This window comes from Saccoglossus kowalevskii, chromosome 14, assembly GCF_978046115.1.
Source record: "Saccoglossus kowalevskii chromosome 14, keSacKowa6.1, whole genome shotgun sequence".
NCBI classification, from domain to species: domain Eukaryota; kingdom Metazoa; phylum Hemichordata; class Enteropneusta; family Harrimaniidae; genus Saccoglossus; species Saccoglossus kowalevskii.
The window spans coordinates 21045194-21070117 of record NC_140654.1 but is presented as its reverse complement, the minus strand read 5'-3'; the positions used below and the strand labels follow the sequence as shown (position 1 = coordinate 21070117).

Here is a 24924-nt window from a genome sequence, read left to right as displayed (position 1 = left end):
GTCAAATAAATATGTAGTACTACTTCATGATGAAATGAAGGTTAAGCAAGATCTCGTCTATGATAAGAACACTGGGGAACTGATTGGCTTCACCAACTTGGGTGATATAAATGAAGAGCTGATGAAGCTAGAGAATGGCTGTCACATAGAGAAGAATAAAGGTCTAGGACTTGCCAGTCATGTCTTGGTGCTAATGGTAAGAGGATTAGCATCTAGTTTACAAATGAGCCTGGGCTACTTTCCCACTGATGGTTGCAAGTCTGACAATTTGTATCCAATAATATGGGATACCATCACCTGGTTGGAAGTCACATGTAACCTAAAAGTAATGGTGTCCACCAGTGATGGAGCGTCATGGAACCGGAAGTTCTACCGTATGCATAGAGTAAAAGGTGCTCCGCGGGATATGGTGGTGTTCAAGACTAGAAATTTATGGAGTGATGATGAAAGATTCATTTATTTTGTGTCTGATGTACCCCACTTAATAAAGACTACCAGGAACTGCTGGGCCAATTCTGAGGCACATCGGAAATCCAGAAGTCTATGGGTATGTGCATATTTAATATAGTATATACCTTTCCATTTGATAAATTTGATTAAATCATAGACCACCTAATATTTAATTAAAAGTTGGACGGTCTACTTAATTCCTAATAAGATGTTTTTTATAATCCTTGTTTTCACAGAATGGTAATCCAATATTATGGAGGCATCTTTCAGAGTTGATAATGGATGATCGAACCAGGGACATTCACTTGTTACACAGGATTGGATATGAGCATATCAATTTAACATCTTTTTCAATTATGAGAGTTAACCTTGCAGCTCAGGTATGTTTTTTAAAGACACTTTTCCTATTTTTGCACAAAATCAAAAAGTCAACAACATTGAATAAAAGTTGACAGTTATGTAATATATGCTAGACTTGTTAAACTTTGTTGCCTTTTGTATGCATCTCGCAGGTTCTAAGTGAAACAGTGTCCCATGCTATTCAAAGATTTGGTTCACCAGAAGCAGGGGAAACTGCTAAGTTTGTAATGTATATGGACAACTTTTTTGACTGCTTAAATGTGCGATGCAAGGAGGAACATCTAAGGAAACGTAAACCTAACCTGGCACCCTATACAAATCCGGATGATCCAAGATTATCAGTAAGTTATTGAATAATTGTGAAGACATCATAGTTTTAACCTTTTTCTGTACCACATTTTTTTCGCTAAAATTCTTGTGCCATATTTGTTCAATAATTACTTGTTTATTTTTTATCAAATGGGTCAAAATTGAGGGGGGGGGAGTTGGTAGATGGTGGCTATAGTTCCTAGTAATGCATGTTGATTTATTATTACAAACTAATTTCCTGTATTCAATATTTTTTTTTAGTGGCTTGAACTTGATTTTCTAAATTATTTCACTGAGTGGCAAGATAGAGTTGCAAGAAGGCCAGGACAGTTCACAGCATCACAACGAGCTGCTATGCTTCTCAGTCGACAAACGCTAGAGGGGTTGCAGATGTCAGGTAAGTTTGCACTACTAAACTACAAAGGTGGTTATACTATTGATAGAATGGTGTTATAGTAATCTATATAGAGATGCAATTTTTCAACTAATTTGTGGGTAGGTTGGGTTATGGCAAAACAATTTAGTTTCTGCTTAATCCCAAATCAGAATTAAATTAAAATACACTGATCATGAATGTTGTTGATACTCAAGGAACTAAATTACTGTCAACAAACAATGCCATTTTCACCTTTGTCTTTCGCAGTTAAATCTTTCGTTGAGGTTACGAAATATCTTGTGAACCATGGTGTAGAGTATGTCCTGAGTGAGAAACTGTGCCAGGATCCATTAGAGGCCCACTTCAGCAAGCATAGACATCGTGGAGGGGCAAATAATGACCCCAGAGTACAAGCCTTTGGATACCAAGAGAATGCCATAAGGTTACAGAAATCTCATCATCTCCAGTGTATCACCGGCAATACTGGTCAGTGTAAGCGTGCAGTGGAAGAAGTAATTGACACTACACCCCTGCAAAAAAGATGTCGAACTGGCGTGTAGCTTATTCCTCCCACTTTATTTAGCATAGCTCAGCGTTAACTACTATTCAAATGTGGAGAGAATGCGTTAGAGCCATGACTGTGTACTCAATAGGAACCCATCCTGATTTTACAATTTGTTTCTTCTAATTAGGGAATAAATAACATACAAACACACATTAATTGATGTTAGTGTTTTTTAATAACTTGTATGTACATGGAAATATAAAGAGGCAATGTAAATTTTTAAAGTAAGTGTTATTGTTAATAAAGTTTTAAAGCTTTAAAAAAATGTTATGCATTGTATGTCTATTTTAAATAGTGTTCATTTCAAAGACTTTCTGAGTCCCTTGGATCCTTTGACATGTTGGTTGTGTGATGTCTTGAAAAGTTCAACTACACTCTTACTAAATGAAAAGCATCTGACCTGGATGTAAAGTTTTACAAGCATCATAGCTAGGGATGATGATACATCATCATCATCTCCGTTTTTGGTCACACATGACCATAAAACCTGTACTCGTCTACACGATTTGACCTCTTTTGAAATTGGGTCATGAATATTTCTCCCATTACTATCAGTAACCTTGGCAACACTGAGATGCCGCTTACACACAGATTCCACCTCTTCGAAAAAAAGAAATGCGGAGTCTGTCAGATGAAAGAGCCCACCTCTGTCTTTTTTATGGAGCCATCCCTTTGTCTGCGACATGCATCCACCTTTCTGATGCTCCTTTTCTTCTTTCATGGCATCCAATAAATTTAACAGTTCATGGTTTTTTGCTTCATTTCGCTGCAGTTTTCTCTTGAGCTTGTGAGGGATATAACGTGCAAAATATCTCAGGGCTTCTTTCTCCTTGTCACTTAATGTGAACTCTGTGCTTGCAGTGGCTTCGCCCTCAATCATGGCACACTCAATTCTTACCATTTTTATCAGTCTGAAAAGTACCATTTTTGTGAGCAAAAAAATGGTTCGCTTGTCAGTGTTAGAACTGAGGATTCTGTCAAGGTTGGCAGACATTGCTTTAGTGAGCCGGTCATCTATCCACATGTTGTGAAAAGAATGCCATACCTCTTCATTATGGGATGAATACGTTTTCATTGTGTCACCTGATGTCAGTACATTCCATATTTCTTTGGATAGTGTTGTGACAAAATCCATATCCAGTGTCTCCCCTTTCCCCATTTCTTTGGCAATCATACCAGCAGCTGTTGAAACTTTTTTTCCTTGGATACTGGCTTCAAAATTTAAATTTTCGTCACACGCTACACACTCTAACACCTTCAGGACATAGTGTTGCATATTTTCACGTACATCATTGAACGTCTGCTTCCTTTTAGCCTCATAAAACCCTAAAAAATAAAACATTTTTTTGTTACGACCTATTGTTGACATTTGTAAGAAAACCACAAACATTTATGTTTTTCATCCAAATCAATTGATGATTTTCTTTTATAGTGTCCAATTGAATGTCATATTTACAATTTCTTGCAACAAGCAACAAATTGTGAAATATACATGACATAGATCATGTTACATGTTTGGTACCATGACTACCTACCCATAGAGCAAGGTAAAATATGACCAACTCTTGTATAAAATTGCTCTGCAACTTTCCTGGAAATGTGGGTTTTTCTTACCTTTTTTCTTAGGTGGCAAATCTTGTCTCTGACTTGATGCAGCTTTGTCTGTAGACTGTGGCTTGTCTGAGTGAAAAGACAAAGTAAATAAACAACTTTCATAAGGCAGCGTTATCAAATTCTATTTTGCTATGTATGATTTCAATGGCATAATTAGCAAATTAATTTTCATGTCTATGACTGATCCACACTAGTTTTAAATTGCACAACTTGAATAGAATCATAAATAGCAAACATTTCTTGTTCTGGTTAACAAACAAAGCAATACAATTAAATTAAAATATGGGTGAATGTGAACACAGTCCCTCAACTGTGATGGGACTGTGATGTGAACTATAAACTTGGGAGATAATAAATCAACAAACTTACCAGAATTTTGTTGTGGTGTTATATCAGTTTTGTGTAATTTTCCAACTTGGCACTTGTATTTAGAAGCTGCAATAAAAGGACACACTATATTTAATAATCAATTCATCATTCACCAATAATACATGAAATAATTAAGACAATATTAACTCACAAACCCTCCCTGAGAAAGGAAATGCCTCAGACTCAGGTAATTAACACTAGACCACAGCCCCTCAAGTTGAGGGACTGTGACTAGACTGAACCACAGACAACTGCTCTTATGGGCATTATGTCATTCACACCAATTTTGAACACAATGAAGTAAGAGTCTCTGAACTAAAAAGTTAACACTGTCGTCCGAACCTGTGACACTACTTTGGAGATTACGATTCCAAAATAAAACAAGCAAAACCAGGAACATGAATGCCGATTTCTGTACATCTTTGATTCCGGCAGTATGAAAAATGACACACCCCCTCACAATTATACAGATACGTAATCGTAAAAGTAAGACAGTGTTTTAGACATGAATGATGGTACATACCTTTTAGGTCTTGATTGTGGATGGTCTTCACATGCCCTCGAAAACCACTCGCACTTTTATATTGCTTAGTGCATGTGGGACATTCATAAACTATATTAGAAAGGTTTTTAGCGGCCCTGACAGAAGTCACTGCGATCGTCGTGGATGGCTGCGAGTGCGACGATGCCTCCGACTCAGATTTGTCAACGTCTCCTTTCATGTACTCGGCAGCAACATAATCTGGTTCTTCTTCCAATATATCATTCCAATCGATGTCACTGTCGTCGAAATTTACAAAATCCTCCCACATCTCGTTAAAATAACTATCGTCTCTCACGTTGAAATCAAAATCAAAACAAAGTGCATACGCATGCGTAGCAGTGAATCAAAAAGGCTTCTGGGTAAAAACGATGTCATACCCTATGCTAATTTTATGTTAATAGCTAAGTAGGCTCTCGCTCACACTCGGTCGTCGGATTAACGAATAAACAATTTCACGAAGGCGAAACACGCATTGAGACAAAAGAAGTATTAACGTTTCCCAACCGGGTGTTGAGGGACTGTGGGTGATGCAAGATTCGATTCATCCATATAATGTATTCAATTGTCACATGAATGATGCAAGTACTATTTCAATTGCCATTCAACTCGTCAACAGAGACAGTTATCACCATCTCTGTTCGTTACAACCTGATCTGTACCACCGACGCCTTTCTCAGTATAAGTTCGTCTTGCTTCACACATTATCATTCATATACACCACTCCTCATCTAATATGGCGATTGGGTAGTCATTATTGCTTAGATATATCCTTGATTGCATATGCAAATTTTGTGTTTGGACAAATCAAATCGATGGTTTGACACAAATAGTATACTGGTATAATATAATACATAACTACGTGCAACTAACAATATATTGTTAGGACCGTTTGAAAATAAGAAACGTGACCAAATTGAGACAGAGAATTACGTGAATTATAGTTGACGTTGACACTTCACTTAGTTAAACACATTTGCAGCAAATAACTACAATATAAAAGAAGAGTTTCAATTTAAAAAACTCTCCTTTCATTCGCTACAGTACATTTAAAACTATTCGTCTGTATTAGGAATCATACCACAGATTGTGATTATGGATTTATCTAGGACGATTTTCTTTTTCCGGACATTGAATGTCACTGTTGTCTCTCCTGACTTTTCTTTTATGTAAGTGCAAATTGCAAGTGCTAGTGCTGACACATAGTGCATTTTGCCACAGAAGTCATTTCCTGTTTGGGACTACATGATAGGGCTGTGTGGTCATCTCCCTATCAAATGGCAATTTTATTGCGCTATCCTGGCGTCAACCAGGCCCGGTCGAACACAAGCACCTGCAGACCTTGACCAAAGTTCCACCAAAGTCGCATTCGTTAGTGAATGAATCTCGGCCAGTGGAATTGGCCTTTCCACTGAGTCTGTGGCACACTCACCCAGTGTAGGGGTCGACCCTTTGATGTTCAGCCTAAGGTAGGATTTGAACTACCGATCATAAGTCTGGTGCGACAACCACTATGCTACCAGTGACCGGTCTCATGTTAACATGAACGAGCCAATATTCACTGACACAAAAACAGTAGGTACATTGAGATAGAAGGCGTAAATCAAATCAAATTGTGGCTAGCTGTTAGTGCTTCCTTTGATTTTGAATACTTAAACAATACATTCAAATTTACATTTAATCTGAATCAAAGATTGAGACTAAATAGTTAATTATTTTTACCAAATGTTGTGCACTAATAAAGCCATGTCAATAAGATAAATCTAGTGAGTGGGGTCATATGTGGTCAGTAATGATGGGAATCTACGTATGTATTCTGCATTAATCTGATTTTAAATATAATTTGCAGGCGATTTGAGAGACGCAAGGCTTCTAGATTATCACTCACGATCAAATGCAAGCAATTTGACCTTGGACAAAATGCCAATATATAACACAACGTCACTTGCAGGCAAGGTAAGGTAAATTTACAAGTTATTCCTATGAAGAGGACATAATAAACTACATTAAATCATTTTAATATAAGTGTTTTACCACTTTCTTTTGAATATGATTAGACCAGAGGTATTTTTTAGAAAATAATCGAGCGCCCTCTAGTGTTTAAAATCGTATTTTTTTTTATCAACGTAGCTTGAGGATTATGTTGTCGGAATCGTTTTTATAGCATTAATACACATACTAAACAGTATTGGTGTGTATGCAGATGCGAGTATATAATTGAAGAATGCACTATGTGTGTTTGATTTAGCTAGCTTGTGTGGCTAATGTTTGCATGTACCAACTATGCAAATTTGTATTATTATTGAAACTGAATCTGTTTTTTATGTTTAGTCCACAAACTCACTTTTTTGAGTGCAAGATGGCGTCTGTATTGTTGACTCACGGTATACTCGCCTGCCGGGTGATAAAAATGTAACTTTAAATCGTCCGTTGATGATAAAATTACAAGCAGTATACTAGCTGACTGGAACTTGATCATTCTAATTCTCTATACACTAGTTGGAAAAAGCATCGTCCACAATTAATAATTTCTACTATTCCATAACTTCAAATTTCATTCACCCTCTGTTACATAATACATGCAATGATAATCATATTTCCTTATATATTTTCCATTATATGAGAACCACTATTTTTCAGAACTTATCTAGAACCCGGATGGTCGAAACAGACATGCGTAGACGCCTGTCATTTCTGCGATGTACATGTCACCAGCTGCAAAATACTAGTATACAGGTTTCTAATAAATATGTAAACTGTTCAAACGCTAGTGAACAAAACATGATGGCTGCTGAAAGTGGGAAAATACAGACAGACAATTATAGACAATTGCAGTTGTCCCATGAAATGTATGTCGATGACAAGTATAAACTGATTTACTGTCCTGTTCCCAAAGTTGCAACATCAAATTGGCGAAGAGTGCTGATGGTAATGGGAGGGCGCTACAACAGCACTGCTGAAATAAAGGACAGTACATGGGGTATTTACACAAAGAAATTCAAACAACTTGGAAGCTTTGATCTAGAAGGTAGAGTACGGCGCCTTCAAACATATACAAAAATAATATTTGTAAGGCATCCATTTGAACGGTTGCTGTCCGCATATCGCGATAAAATTGATGGAAAAAAATCGAAGATACAAACGTTTCAAAGTTTTGTGAGGTTTGTCTTAAGCCACCAGAAAAACATTGACGTTCACTGGCAAACGTATGAAGAGCTTTGCAAGCCTTGTGATGTACATTACGATATTATCGGGAAGTACGAGACCTTTACACGTGACGCCAACCACGTGCTGCGCAAGATCAAGGCTGATGATATAGTGACCTTCCCGGACTTGGAACCGCATGGAACAAATACGTCATTGTCTTTATTGGTCAAGAAATATATTTCGAATGTTACAGAAACTGAAATGAAAAGTTTATACACAATTTATGAGAACGATTTCAAAATGTTTGGTTATCAATGGTAGTACACGCTCTAGAGATCTTCCTAATTGAGTTATAGCTCTTCATGTAAAGCCGCGAGAATTTCCATTTCATTGTCTTGTCTTGTTTGTTCTGTCATTACTCTTTCGTTGATCATAAAGCGCGATTTCCTAAATCACAATAACACTCTCGCGAAAACAATTGTGGTTCTACTTCACGTTGTCACGATACAGTCCCCAACGTGGTTTCTTCGACTTCCAACTAAAACGAACGAATAACTCATGTGGGCTCTGGGTGGCGCTCACACAACATTTGTCAAAAACCGTGAAATCTACATATTGTGCATACAAACCATTTAAGGTAGAGATGCAGTTTATTTGGCTTGCTTTTTAATTGAGTAATCAGACAATGAAGATTGTATTATATATCCAACATGTTATATATTTTCTGAAAGCTTATTATACAAACTTTGTAAAATTTGTCTTTATTTTAAATATCCAGAATGCGTTTTTGATTTTGGGTCAAAAATATGCTTTTTTGGACAAAAGTGATTTAAAAAAAATTAGCTTAAAAACTTCAAGTCCGTTTGTGGGTAAAATTACATCGCTGGATACATTGGTATACTACTAATTCAAATGCGTCCACTCATCTCTCTAACGGCTTTCAAAGTCGCACAGCATGACCTCAAAGTTCACTCTTTGCTATTTTTGCATAATTTATATATCCGTGTTAATTGCGGACTTGTTATTTTTGTTCCACTCGCCGTAATAAACTGTCCGGACGCATTTTGAAGGAGGAACACCTTGTCAGTAATGTGTGAAAATTTCGAGGCAAATGGCCAAAGCGTCCATCAGCTATTTTAATTTAAAACCCAAGAATTCACCAAAAATAGAAGACGAGAAAAAGGCTAATTTGCATATTTGCGCGTTAAACCGGGAATTACTGCTTTGTCATACTTTGTCATACTTTCTAGACTATTGAAATTGAAAGTTAACGTATAGACATAGACATTTTATGTAAAATCGTTGAACCAGAACAACTGCTCTTGAATATATAAATCAGAAACACGTCATTCATACCAGTGTTTTGATGGAGTCGGTAAAAACACGTGGTAATGCCAGTAAATATGACGTCATCTCATGAATTATTAAACAGGGGGCGGTCCTAGGAAGGTGACCTTTTACACGATCAAAACATCATGGCTTCTCTTCGCTGTATTTTCAATAAAAAATCTACGAGTATTTCAGAGCCTATGGTTTACCGTGAAGAGTACAAAGTGGGATATTAAATTATTTATCCTCGATGATTTTTATGTAGTATTGAGAACCAACTCCAGGAAGCGAACGCACAATAATGAATAATCGCGTTATCCTAGAATCGAAACGCGAGGCACAGAAGTTTTGTTCAGGGTTTCCAATCCAATTTTTCCCACTGCAACATATTTGTTAAACGAAATATTTGAATTCTGTTCGTTTTTTTAAGAAGGCAATTTTTTATTTTTTCCGATTTTGGTAACGCCTTATTCAGGGATTTTCTAAGACAGTCGCAGGCAATCAGCGCACTGGCACGGATGTACGTACAAAACATGCTGCTGTACTACCGGCGACGGTCGCCTGCAAGAAGAAAGCTCCAGCTCCTAACGTAAAAGTTTTAAAATTTTGACCGGTTTTAAATAATTTGTGTTGGAAATCTGACATGTTTTAAAAGTGCAAAATTAAGGTGCATTTTCGGGCGGTCGAATTTTTCTGAGTAGAAATCAGCAAATGAAAAAAAATAGGAGTGCTAAACAGTGTGTTCGTTAGTTTAAAAAAATGGAATGTCCGTCAAGTTGACGTAAACTTCCCCATTTTTCACGGAAAAAGCAAAGGTCGTGGCCGAGTTGCAGGCTAAAAAACTCAAAAATCAAAACAAAATCATCAATCAGTAAGTATTATGAGAAGGAAAACAAAACATCAGACGCGGAGAAGCGGTCAGCGCGTCAAAAGAGTTGTTAATGTATCAAGTACCTCTCTCTGTGATTTATTTTTCATTGAAATTATTTGCTTGTTTTCAATTAATTTTAGCGTACCTCTGCAATTTATTTTAGCATTGTCAGTTGTGTGCTTCATTGAATTAAACGGAGTTCGTCCGGTTGCAAACAAAGCTGTCTCGCACCACCTAGCAAAACTTGCGAATGATCGAAGTACAGGTACCCATTGGACAAAAGATACACGAAAGTTTGTATCTCCCCGAGCCAGTGCAATATATCCGGTTAGAATCAAAGCTCACGTGTCCCTTATTTGAGGGACCAAAATAAAAATAGAAATAGAATAAAATAAAATAGGACTTTTAAGGTGTATTTTGGCGTCATTTTCGGACATTTCAATCATTCCTGATGCCTAAAATCGCGTCTACAGTGATAACAGCTCATTGTCGAAACGAAGCTTACTAGTACCCATTCACGCTAGTCACAATAAACATCATACTCTTGAATAGGCGTCAATGACTACGGTAAAACTGAGTAAACAATGTTAAATTATTCTTCACATGCTCAGTTTATTTTTTGAGAACAATTATTTAAAAATAAAATCTCTCAGTCAATCAGAAACTCGGATTCACGCCTTCAGGGAAAGTCACGTTTGAACCTCACATCGATTTTGTTTTTCGTTCGGCGGGCTGATGCCTTCAGTGTAGCTTTTGCCTCTCCCGACATAGAAATCATCTGAATCTTCTTTCTACCTCTCTTTCTTTTCACACCACGCATAATGTAATGATAAAAATTAGGAAAAAACGCTGAGGAAATATAATATTTGGTTTTCTAGCGAGCGATAACTGATTTGAGAATAATTGCACATGCGCGTGAATTGAATGAACTATGACCCGTACAATCTCGATTTGCATATTGTCAATCAAAGTCCTGTTATTTGCTTACTCATGCAAATTAGGCAATTGAACATAAACATTGCCACGTGTGAGTGTTTTTTTATTTTTAACCAGAAAATAAACAGCAATTTTAACGGTGTTCCAATAAGAAATTATTGGTCAAATTTTCACAGAATGTTCTTTAGATAAAAATCTATATAAAAAACAAAAAAAAAACTATTTTTGATTGAAATTCACAAATAAACTGCATCTCTACCTTAATCGACCAATTAGTGATATCATATTACTTTTGCTAGAGCCCGTAAAACAGTTGAAATATATAATTATACTTATTAAAGTAGCGAAATTAAATTTCCTTTTGTACTGCTTGCAATGAGTTTATTAGTCAAAACAATTATTTACAATTACTCTACCACTCAGAAATTGAAAAGCTCTTAACGTCTTCCATTCATATATAAATGTCAATAAAGCGAACTATGTTCTATAGAGGTTGGTACCAGAGTGGTATGTATTTCTTCCCGATGTACTGGATGATAGGGACAATTTCCTCACCTTTAAAACTTTCTCGGACAAATATAACATATCATCAAATCAATTTTTAAAATACATTTGTATTTCAGTCTTATTGATGCTATTCCGTGAAATTGGTTAGTTTCCTTGAATAGCAGAGATAGTGAAAATGAATCTACCCTTATCCATATTAAAAGAGCTTACTCAGAAATCGTAGAGAAAATGTATAGGTTAAACCTAATAACTCAAACCTGTGTTGAAAAGTGGAAAGATTTTTGGCACAAATCTAAATTTTGAATATTATTTCAAACTACATTTCATTACTACTTATGATGTATCACTCAGAAATTGTAAATACAGACTGATTAATAAAATTACCACTACAAAAAGGTTTTTTAAAAATACGTAATATAGTCGATACTGATAAGTACTTTTTGTCACAATTTTCCTGAAACACTGCTTTATTTGTTTTAAAATTGTATTCATGTCTCTCCAGTGCATCGCGATCTTGAATTTGCCCTTGGCAATTATTGTAATATTTCAGTAAATTTTTCATCAAAAGATGTCTTCTTGGGATTAAATGTACATGATTCTAATTCAAATTCAGACTGCATCATTTGTTCAAACAATAGAAAGACATATTCCATAATATGATTTGATGATATGCATATACTTCCATTTTGCATATCAAGATACGGAAACACTACTATCAGTTGACTATACCCTGACAAGCTATAACTTAATTTAGTATACGTAGCAGCTTAGTAACCACGTCACAAAAAACATGCATCCAGAAAACTTTATTGACATCCTCGTAATCGGAATTATATTACAATATTCTTCCTTGAAGACATTTTATATGTTTCGTATGCACAGTAACTTAACTTAGTATACCAGATTCATTAGGAAAATCTCAGTCAAAAGAGACTAAAAAGGTTAACAATTCTCACATTTCAGGAAGAAAATGCTACCCAGGAAGTAACACAGAAACTACTGTATAAACGCTATTCTGTGGGTAAAAGATAAAATACAAATCATAATCTTCAATTTCAAACAACATTTATAAAAATAAATGTTATGAAGAAACGTTTTAGCTACTATTTAAATATCTTAACGATGGTCGACAGAAACACACATTTTCATAATCGGAAAGAAAAAGCCACTACAGTTGCTCCGCATAAGTATTTACATATGAAAAATTAAAATTAAACTCACTTTTCTGGTCAATTTGCCTTGAAAAATACCAAAACACAGCAACCTGATATTCAGTACATAGGAACAGAATAGAGCCAGGTACCATGCTACATTCGACCTTGTATTGCTTCATGGTAAATGGCGGCCTAATTGTGAACTGGCTTAATCTAAAATTCTGCATCCGATGGCCACACACACCCAACCCAATAATGCAATCAAATATTTGTCACTGTGTTTGACAATATTCAATATGTATGCTCTCTTCAACTAAATAATACATGCCACTACATTGACGGCATTTCTTTATTAAATGTTGGTAGTTCCCTCGAACTAAATAATACATACTACTACATTGACGGCATTCCTTTATTAAATGTTGGTAGTTCCCTCGAACTAAATAATACATACTACTACATTGACGACATTCATATTTTCAATGATAGTAGTTTCCTCGAACCAAATAATACATGCTACTAATTTGACGACATTCATATATTCAATGTTGGCAGTCCCCTCAAACTAAATAATACATGCTACTACTTTGACGACATCGCTATATTCAATGTTAGCAGTTTCCTCAAACTAAATAATACATGCTACTACTTTGACGACACCGCTATATTCAATATTAGCAGTTCCCTCGAACTAAATAATACATGATATTACTTTGACGACATGTCTGTATTGAATGTTAGCAGTTCCATCGAACTAAATAATACATGCTACTACTTTGACGCCATTCCTATAATAAATGTTAGCAGTTACATCGAGCTTAATAATACATGCTACTACATTGACAACATTCCAATATTCAATGTTAGTAGTTCCCTCAACCTAAATAATACATGCTAATACTTTGACGACATTCCTATATTCAATGTTAGTAGTTCCAAGTCCTACTGGAATAAATAGTACATGCTAATAATTCGATACCAATCCTGAAATCGTAGCAGCCATCGACAACTACACTTTTATGTGCCATTGATTCGTATATATATTATTACCAGTTCTCATGCACTACATGCATGTATTATCTGCTCTCGGCAACTAATTTTTTTTTGCTGCTATTTTTTTTAAATTTCTCTCCAGTAATACAAGTCCTGATGAAATAAATAGCACATGCTAATATTATGGTACAAATGCTAAATTAGTAGCAGCTCTCGAAAAAAAAAATTATGCTGTTTTTTTATTTGTGCCATTGATTCCAATATTCAGTATTACCAGTCCTTTTGAACTACATAATATATTACACTAGTTTAGTACCATTAATGAATTATTAGCAGTACTAGCTAGATAAATGAATTGTATGTACTGCTATTTTTGTGCCATACTTATATTCATTATTATATATGTTTCTTTGAACTAAATAGCATATGCTAATATTTCGGTACAAATTGTGAATTATCAGCAGCTCTCGATAACTAAATTGTATGTGCTACTATCTTTGATACCATTTATACATTCATTATTACCAGTCCTCTTTAACTAAATAGCACAAGCGAATACTTTGGTACAAATTGTGAATTATTAGCAGCTCTCGACAACTTAATTGTATGTGCTACAATTTTTGATACCATTTATACATTCATTATTACCAGTCCTCTTTAACTAAACAGCAAAAGCTAATATTTTGGTACCAATTGATAATTATTAGCATCTAATTATTCAGCAACTAAATTGTATGTGCTGCTATATTTTGATATTATCAGTTCTCTCGAACTAAATATCGCATCCCAATATTTTGGTTCTATTTCTGAATTATTAGCAGCTCTAGACAACAAAATTACACAATTGTATTTTTATATGATTCGTATATTCATTATTACCGTATAAGTTCTCTTCAATAGCACATGTTACTATTGTTGTACCATTTCCGGATTGATTATTAGCAGCGTTCCACGCCATTTCCATATTCATGATAACACTCCTCTCGATACATGGTACTTTTTTGGTACTAATATTGAATTGCCAGCTACCGAAAATTTAATTACATGTTCTACTGTCATGGTACCATTCCAATATTGATTATTACGGTCTCTCTGAAACTAAATAATCCATGTTAAATATTTGGTACCATTCCTATATTGATTATTTTTAGTGTGTTAAAGTGTAATATTGCTTATATTTGCTAAACGTGAGTGTAAACAAAAATATTTCACAATACTAAATATTTTAGCATTAAGATTTATTTTTTACAAGTGCTCTAAGCTAATGTACGAACATTCCATGTAGCTAGACGAAGCACATTGATTAACTATGTGTTTGTATTCGTATTGTTCTGAATTGATTAAATTACTGCCATTGTATGCACAAGAAAGGTTGCTAAGAACATGACAGTGATGGTAAAAAGATACATATTTGAACTAATTTGATGAAGATAGTAGTCGAATAACACAACTTAATTTGCCAATGCTTCATACACACTAATAACACGTACAAAACGATATGTACAAATAATCAAGGCAATTATAATTGCTAATTTGACAATGATGTGGAAGCTGTTGAATATAGGATTAGAATAATTCATATCTCTCTGGTGATTTGAACTGAAATTAATGTATATCACATTTACCGTGTTATTTTATATATTACTGACCGAATATGGTCGTTTGCGCCCGGGCGCAGGTGATCATTTACCCGACGTCAGGAGGGCAAATAATCTCTTAGTCCTTGTATGTAAAAATGATGATCGCAGTAATTATAACTGCTAATGAGGCTATGGTATTTCTGTATTGAGTGTACAGTCACAAGCTGGTGATTATGGGATTAGAATAATTCGCACGACTGTACTATGATGTGAATCGAAATTAATTTAGTTTAAATTTACCCGTTATTTTTCTTATATATATGGAATCATTCATCAACACTAATTGTTGAAGTTAGAAGATGTTTTTTCTCGAAGTCGACTAGCTATGTTTCGATTTCTTCACAAAAATATAGAAAGACATATATAGAATACTTCATTGCTTCCTTCGTCGTCATCGGTGCATCTTCGTTTTCATTAATGTGTTGAGTTCATCTTTTAAAGTGAAGCTAAATTAGACAGTTTTCCCTAGTTGACTATCTACATCTGCAACCCAATTAGCAGTCGCAAACGACGTACAGGAAATCGCAATGTAACGCGACGTGTGACTTCATCCCATGAATTAGAGCTAGTTTAATAAACGAAATACGCCAGTATGGTGATATAATCGACAACATGTGACATGGTTTCGACCTGTATTAGCGAGTTATATGTTCAAAGTGAAATTATATAAGCTATACATCAATTATGTCAATAATTTGTGAGAACGATTAATATAATTATAATTCTTAATGAGTAAATGATGCCCATGTATTGAATACAGAAAGTGGCTTGTGAATATCAAATGTTAATACATCATGTGGGTGTATGATTATTTGACTGGAAAATAGTATAGTTCAACATGTGCATTCTTCCACATTTAGACAAATTGATTTTAAATAAAAAAAATAATGGTGAAGGAAATTTTGGAAGTAGCTTTATATTTGTTTAACATGACTGTAATTTACTGTAATTCAAAAAGAATTTAGAAGATTGTATACGAACACAACAAGCAAATATATCATCATTCTGGAACAATACTAATAGCAAGCTGCCCCTCAAGATGTATGTGTGTGCCAATGCAGAACAATGTATAATAATAGACGCTAATCATCAAATGTTGGATGTCAGTCCAAAATAATTTTAATTAGTTCAATATTTTCTGCTACATTATATTTCACATCTACACAAATATGCTTATATTTGCTGAACATGAGTGTAAACACGAATGTTAGAGTAGAGTAAAACAAAAAAAATGCTATTCGGAAACTAAAGATTTTATCATTCAGATATGCTTTTGTACAAGTGCTAAGCTGCGTACGAACATTACATGTATGTAGACGAGGCACATTGACTATCTGTGCGTTTTTATGCGCATTGTTCTGAATTTATTATACTACTGCCGTTGTATGCCCAATACGGGTAACTAATAACACGACAGTGATGGTAAATCATGAAACGATACATATTTGAACTAACCTAGCGTAGAATGCCGAATAATACTAATTAATTTGCCAACGCTTCATGCACGCTAGAATAACACATGCTACTATCATAGAGCTGCTCAATGATATGTATGTATGAAAATGATCAAGGAATTTATACTTGCTAATGGACAATCATTGGCAAGGTGTTAAATATAGGATTAGAATACTTCATGCCCCTCTCTGGTAATTTGAACCGGAATTAATTTGTATCACATTTACCGTGTTATTTATTATACATCGTCATTTATTTCTACATAGATGTAAACATATATTTCGTAAATTTGTAATGTGAATGATATTGTGTACAGTTAATAAGATTGGTTTTGCTAACACTGACTGTATTACAGCATAAAATAATATCATTGTAGAAAAATACAAACGACTCTCTTCATTATTCATATATTATTTCATTACGAGACCTAAACTACTAACGAATATTCCATATGAATAGACGAGGTTTTTAAAAGTACATTAATTAACTGCACATTTTAATTCCCAATCCTCTGGATTTATTATATTACTGTCTTTGTATGCATGATAACAGTAATTAGAATTGCTAATGAGGCTATAATATTCATGTATTGAATGTACAGTCACATGCTGGTGATTATGGGAATGGAATAATTCGTGCGACTGTACGGTGATGTGAATCAAAATTAGTTTTTGTTTAAATTTACCCATTATTTTTCATTCATCGTCATTCACATTTAGACAAATATGTGGCATCGTTTATAAATAATCTAAATAATTACAAAAAATATTGTGTATCGATGAGAAACAATTTTGAAGTTCCTATGAAATGGTCAGTTATCATATTTTGCGCCATCTTATATTTCTGGCAACAGCTGTCACAGTTCGTGGCATTTGTTTCTCGCTTTAACGTGTTGCATGTATACCAAATCTTCCAATGAGACAAATAAACTATTGTTGATCAGTAACGTCCTTTGACCGCCATTTTGGATTACTAGCAATGTTGTGGTATATATGAGATACAATGAAAATAAAATAATTGTAATTTGTCTCTTGTTTATTGTCATGGTCGTGGTTTTACGAGAACATTGAAAAAAAAAAAACTATACTTCTATGGGCATAGGAGGACCGAATTTACCTGTATTCATTACTATTAATTCTCCCGGAATAAATAGCACATGTTGCAATCATGGTATCAATCTTATATTTATTATTATCAGTCCTCACGAGCTTAATAATACATGCTGCAATTAATTGTACCATTCCTATATTTATCATTATCAGTTCTCCTGAACTAAATATTACATGACTGTCGCATACGACTTGTTTACCACTTCCGTGTGACTGAGAATGTTCTAGAACCGTACTGTGTCTGGATGGAATTTTTAGAAGTTGGTTGAATAGGTAATAGGGCACTGTAGAAGGCAATAGAAGGTAATGGAACATTCTAGAAATTTGTAGTAAGTTCCAGACTCATTATGTATGCTGATGTAATGGTCTATTTATATACAGTGTGGGTATATATAGGGGAGTTGTTCAGCACTGAGTTCAGATCGGAGATCTCATTGAATTGTATTGGAGTTTAAGTATCTAGTTATTGGAGTAGTGGAGTTTTACCGCGTTATTGTACTTGATGTTTGCAGAGTATAATAATACCAGTACCAGTTGAAACCTCATCTGTTGGCTCCGTGTTCGTATTTTATCATCGCCGCCAGGGACGTCTTTTTGTTACTGTTGCCATTTTGGTATTTAAACCATCACACCTGTACTATACCAATTGCGGTAATATTACGTTGCGTGTGACAATGACACAATTTTGATACCGTTTCTGTATTCAGTATTATCAGTCCCTCCTTACTAAATAAAACAGACTGTTATGTTGGTAACATTCCTATATTTAAACTATAATGTACTCCCCGGTGGCTCACAATTAACGTAAGCAAACTTTGGACGACTTAACAGCCTAACCAAATCGACCCTGTCTTTTACCTTTCTGACTGCCTGCCTGAAACTGGATAGATTTCTGATTTATATCACCTGTCTGTCCATGTGCATCTCTAAACTTATCAGTTAATTCAGGCATTTACTTAACTGACTTGGGTGACCTTTCACCTATAAAAATGGACAACTCATTACCAAAAGTACTCGTCAATTGATCTCTCATCACTAAGTCCTTAGCTCAATCAAAGCTCCTACCAACTTCAGACAGCTCTACCAATCGGTCAAAATAACTACTTAATCTAGCTGCAAATTGCGAAATGCTTACGCCACCTTCTTCCCTACTAGTTCGAAATTTCTTTCGATAACCTTTTTTATTCATATCATGACGCTTCTACAAAGCTGCCTTTACAAAATTGTAATCAATGGACTCTGCTGCAGACAACACATACAATGCTTTGCCTGTCAATAATGCACTAAGATTCATAACCCAACTACCACGGGCCATTTCGTCTCTAGTCTCATCAAACAAAGATAGTTTTGGGCCCTTAGAACTAGCAACGGACTGTGCCAACTGTTCTAAGCCTCCATTTTGACCATTAGCTTCCGCACGTAATCTCAACACTTCAAGTTCATGCTCTCTTATTTTCTCTTTTTCTTCACGGTCTCGTTCTCTCTCTATTGCCTCAATTTTCAACCTTTCAACTTCACGTTCATTTTCACGCTCTCTGTCCCTTTCCTCATGTTTCAACCTTTCAGCCTCACGTTCAGCCTCACGTTTGGCTGCTCGCTCAACCCTCTCCTCACGCACTCTCTGTTTCTTCTCACGCTCAGTCCTCATAAATTGAGTCAGCTCTTCCCCTTATAGTCTAATCTACTACATAACTCTTCGAGTTCAATAACAATATCCATGCTTGAAAAGGTGTAAATCAAATTCCAGTGATATTAAATAAAGCAATTTAATGTCAACCTGACAAGCTGGTCTGACAACAACGCGTTCTCTAGACCTTAAGCAGTTATGAAACAGTCAATTTAGTCAAAGGATTGCTGACAATAAAATCCAAATCAGAATCACAATCCGAATCAGAATTACAATCCCACTTTTGACACCAAAATGTCACAGTCTAAGTACTCAGGTTCTTTTACTGCTAGTATGGGGTAGACAAGACGATAGTACTGAAAATGAAATACACACACACCCAAAATGTCACGCTGAAGCTCCTAGTTTTAATACCTCTCAAAATAATTACAAGAAATAAAGCACAGAAAAATACAATGAATAAAGTCACTAAAATAGGGGATTGCTCTGGGAAGTGTGCATTGGTGATAACTCACAATTCCAGGATGCATTAATGGACGACAGTGAATGGATTTAGCAACACAACAACGAAGAAATACAGGAGTCTTACTTGCAGAGGAATGCTAGTATTCTGGAGGGCGCCGCTGGAAGCAGGAGATCATACAAGTCTCACAAAATGATGGTTGTAGCCTGTATTACTTGTCACACAATATCGTAGCAGGGCACACTGTATACCAAGTTGAACAGATGGAGCACACCTGTCCTGAGTCTGTCCAATTTATAGGCATGATTCAGTGTCACCACCTGGGTTTCCACATGAGCCAATCAGAATGTGATCTTGCTAGAAGCTGTGTCACGTAGGTAACTCAGTAGATCATAAACATCCTTTGTTATTCAAATAACAGCACACCTGGTAGATTCCTATTCTCCTTCCAAAGTTTAAAACACCATTTGTTATGTACATTACATGCACAACTGGCAGATTACACTGTTTTTCCAGTGTTGAAAACAAGTATTTCTTTCCATGATTTCATGCACACTTCCATTTGCAGGGTTTAGGGTAATATGACAAAAATATAAATAAAGGATGCTGACATATTTGTTATCGCTACAATGAATACAATAATTATCATCATTAGGTAGCAACAATGTTTTTTTAATAATCGGTATATTACTTTCTTGTATTCTTTCAGTACAACAAACAAAAAAAATAGTACTAATGTTATTTTAGACGCAAATTTGTGAGAAAACTGAGCACAGCAAGCTGACTTTCAGTTGCCATTCAAAATGCAAACAACCACTTAATTATTTACATAATTCAAATGATGAACAAATTGTGGACAATAGCATTACGTTACTTCAAGTAATCTTTTGTCTCTACAGCTTTGGTGTTTGCTATGGTAAATGAAAGCCCATCTTATCAGCGTCTATTATATTGTCAGTGTCAACAGTTTCTGTATACACACATTCATTATTGAAAGAGCAAACGCACAACACCATTTTTTTCAGCAAGGCAAAGCAACATCATTTTAACATGAGAAAATAGAGAGGTCGTCAAAAAAAGTATTTTGAACCCATGAGTGAAGAGAAACGGGTCTGACTGAGTGGGTACAGCCGAAAATTAGATCCTGTTTCAGATGATTTAGAAGACGCTACTTTTGTTCCGAGAAGATTGATTTGTATAGTGACAGCGACACTGTCATTTCCGTTGACGAAGAAGTACGCGCGCAAATGACAAACATTCGTTAATTTTAGTGAAATTTGAGTCTTTAAACGAGCAAAGTAGCGACATGCTGGTTTGTTGTTTATGAAAGAAAAGTGGAATTCGGTTAGTGGAAGACATGGACAGACTCCATAGATGGGGTAGCTATTTACACTACCGCACAACTATTAATTCATGGTCTCTTAATTTGCCCACCTATATATTGTATTTTATTATTATTTGTGTCATATTAATTGGCCACGTTCAAAAAAAATAATCAGTATCCTATTAATTTGCCATCAATATCGCTATATAACTTGTTTTCAGTATGTGTTTATCTTGTGCACTTTATCGAGAAGCTGTGACCACCGGCGATCGTCGCAACAAGCACAGCTTTGACCGGAAAAAAATGTTTCATTCATGCACAATAAAAATTTGTTTTGCTAGATAATTATATGGTCATCGAACAGTGAATATACATTGTGAATATCTATGATAAGCAACAATATCGAAAGAGTATAACAGCCACAGAGTTGAATCGGTATGCGTCCGCCATGTTGGAAATTAAATTCAGTTGTTACAAGCGTCTACTTTATGGACCGCCCGGGTGCGTGAATTGACGATTTTGATTGGCCGAACGTTTGACCGCTTTTCATAATTCTGTGATTGACGAGATGAGTGGAGCCTGGTTTAATAACAATGGTTAAAAAACAAGCCCAAGTTACTAGTATAGCTTCGGTGCTGATTGCTAACCACGTAGTTTGCGTTACACTGAAAGGGCACATGACCACGTAAATATCCGCTAGATTCAGATCACATGGCTTTCTTTTATTAATTCAAGCCAGTAACGTCAGAGGCAAAAAACAGTCCCCAGCACGCATATCATTTGGTACAGGATAACTCTTTCTGAGGGATTTTTGACAACGTTTGTTTGGTTACACCGGGATTTTACCGCTTCAGGGACATTATTCAAACTCAGACCTAGTGTGAATTCTTCGTAATGTTTTTGTTGCACTGTGACAGGCAAACGGTGCGTCTTCGGTCTCAAAATAATTTATCAGACGTTACACTGACTACTTCCTGACCCCTTCCAGTCATTGTAGATATTATGAGCTCATTTGAAAATTCAAAGTTGTAAATAGATGGGCACACGCCAGCTTTGTTTTTAAACGGGATGTGTCGAGCAATACTGACAATTTACTGTCTCTTTCCAGTCAAAAGTGTTTCGTCTTTGCTCAGACAAAAGAAATATTTATTGGTTGTCTGAGGTCTTCGTACACGATATGCTTTTACAGGTGTTTCTCTTGTACATCTCCTTTTTCACTTCGGATTGTTTCAGTTTTTCGCATATCTCCCCTGGCTATGGTGACAAAAACCACGGTTTATAGTAACCGAGCAAAAACAATTTAATAGACCTGCCGAAGATGCGTTGAATATCGCAATCACGTGAATATGTTAATTTGGTGACAGTGCAGGAAATGTATTTCTCAGGAACGCGTTAGACAGCGTAGTTGTAACTGCAGTCGCAACTAAACAAAAATGTATGAAGTTCTAACGGTATTGATAATTTAAACTTAAACCTATTGATGATTTAGTTTACATAATCCGCAAATAAACTAGATGCGATTAAGTAATCTGTAAATATACTTGAGTTGGATGACCCGCCCATGTTTAGCATAACAAAACATTTGAATTAATGAAGTGAATATGACGGCGCCATGTTGACGAAAAGACAAAAGACAAAAATGTGTTGTCATCCAGGTAAATTTGTTTTTTGTTGTTTCCTCAGTTCATACATCTGCACTGTTTTGAACTTATATAACTTAGAAATAATTAGTATTTATGATAATTATTAGAAAAATAATAACATACATACGTTCATTGACACCTTATAGTAACCTTTCACAGCGACATTATTCCTAAAATTCCCAATCAAATGGTTAAATCGCAGCGGCAGAACTTTTTGATTTGTTATTCTGGCAGGGTACAGTTAATCTCAGGGCAAATGACCCCTATGTAAACAATAATTTCAAAATATGAATTATCAAATTCTTGAATATTTCAGCTTTCATAAAATGTATAGTTTGCTATTAATATGTTTTGATTTGAGTTGCTCAGATCATGTTGCTACCTTAACACCGTATATTTTGATACTAATAAAAAAATACCCACTTAAATTGCTTACGAGTTGCACATTGTACTTCTTACTATAGGGTATAATTGAACCGACATCACCTTGATATGACTTGAATTCCGACAAATAATAACCCGGGAATCAACAACATTATTTAGTATTCATTACTAAAATGCAAATAGCTATGACAAGTATCTTGAAAAGTAGTCGCCAACTTATTATGCAAATCGATTTGTGTACATTGTAAACATGTACAATGTACGTGAACAATATCGCATAATCTAGACTAGTTTGGCATACCTCCTTATGAAAAATGCGAATGCACATACAACACATATACAACATACGAGAACGAATAGGTTACATATCGAATATAGCACGTGATGTTGGGATGTGAATGGAACGACTACACTAATTAAGATATTTCAATGTTAACATTTAGAATTGTTTGACTAATTTGGTTTAATTAACAATTGTATCACAATTGTATTATTTGATAAGATAATAGCTAAATATAATGTTCACATCTACAACTTTTGTTCTTGTATTTACGTTTTGCATAAACACAAAAAGTATGTCAGTATAATGGAGTTCATGGTAGATTAACAAAGATGTAAACAGAATTGCTGAGAGGACCACCCTCTCCGTTAGGTGAACACTGAAATGAAGGACCATACGTATTGTAAGTTTGGCAAGCAGTGCAACTTGATGCGCACCATCCTCCATTCTGAACCGCAAACATTCCGTAACCATTATCTAGAGCTACGGCAGCACATTTCTCAATAGGGTTTATGCGTGTTTTGTAGTATCCATCGAGTCGTGCATCAGTACCTTCAAGGGTGGGGATAGCACGTGCATATGTGTCAGTAAAACACCCAATTAAAAAGTAATCTGTAAAAAAAAGAACACAAACGCATGTATCTAGCAAATATTGAAAATATTGTTTTTGAAATTACTCTAGTAAACATACTAGTAGCTAATATACTTACCACATGTCACCCCGGTACATGGACATAATGGTACATTATAAAGCGAGCAAACATCACCACAATTAGCAGGACATGGTGTTTCTGCTGTGACTGCAATATATTATAAGACATCGTGTTACATTGTATAAGATATATATGTGTTATAGCATGCTTCTATGTAACTGTGGTGATTTATTTATTTCAATGTATAAGTAGATAAGTTTATATTAATTAGATTCACATGTTAGTAATGTGACAATGCACTCATTTGGAAATACGCTTACCTGTTTGAATTGAGAACATAGTTGTTTTGTTGTCATTGCCTGTAATGATGTTAGTATTATAATAGGTTTTTTAAAAATTCGATACAATTTTATTCAACAATAACACAAGTAGGTATATTATGCGTGTTATCACAACATCAATCCTATCTCGCCTTTTAAAAATATCCTAGACTAAGGCGAACATTCTCAGGAGTTTTTGACGTAATATCAACTACATGTAAGCGCTTACCTGTTTGCAACGTCCATTGTTTCTGCATAGTTGAGAACATGGCTGTATCGTTGCCATTGCCTGTGTATAAGATATATATGTGTTATAGCATGCTTCTATATAACTGTGGTGATTTATTTCTTTCAATGTATAAATAGATAAGTTGATATTTATTAGGTTCACATGTTAGTAATGTGACAATGCACTCATTTGGAAATACGCTTACCTGTTTGAATTGAGAACATAGTTGTTTTGTTGTCATTGCCTGTAATGATGTTAGAAATATAATAGGTTTTT

General features: G+C 35.1%; 1 long non-coding RNA gene across 1 annotated transcript; it reads left to right on the top strand.

Annotated features, from left to right (window-relative positions):
• Window positions 1–6294: 6294 nt before the first annotated feature.
• Window positions 6295–7699, top strand: LOC146734565 (uncharacterized). Its single transcript, XR_014931626.1, has 2 exons — window positions 6295–6540; window positions 7225–7699. It is a non-coding gene; the product is annotated as an uncharacterized LOC146734565 (long non-coding RNA).
• Window positions 7700–24924: the final 17225 nt, after the last annotated feature.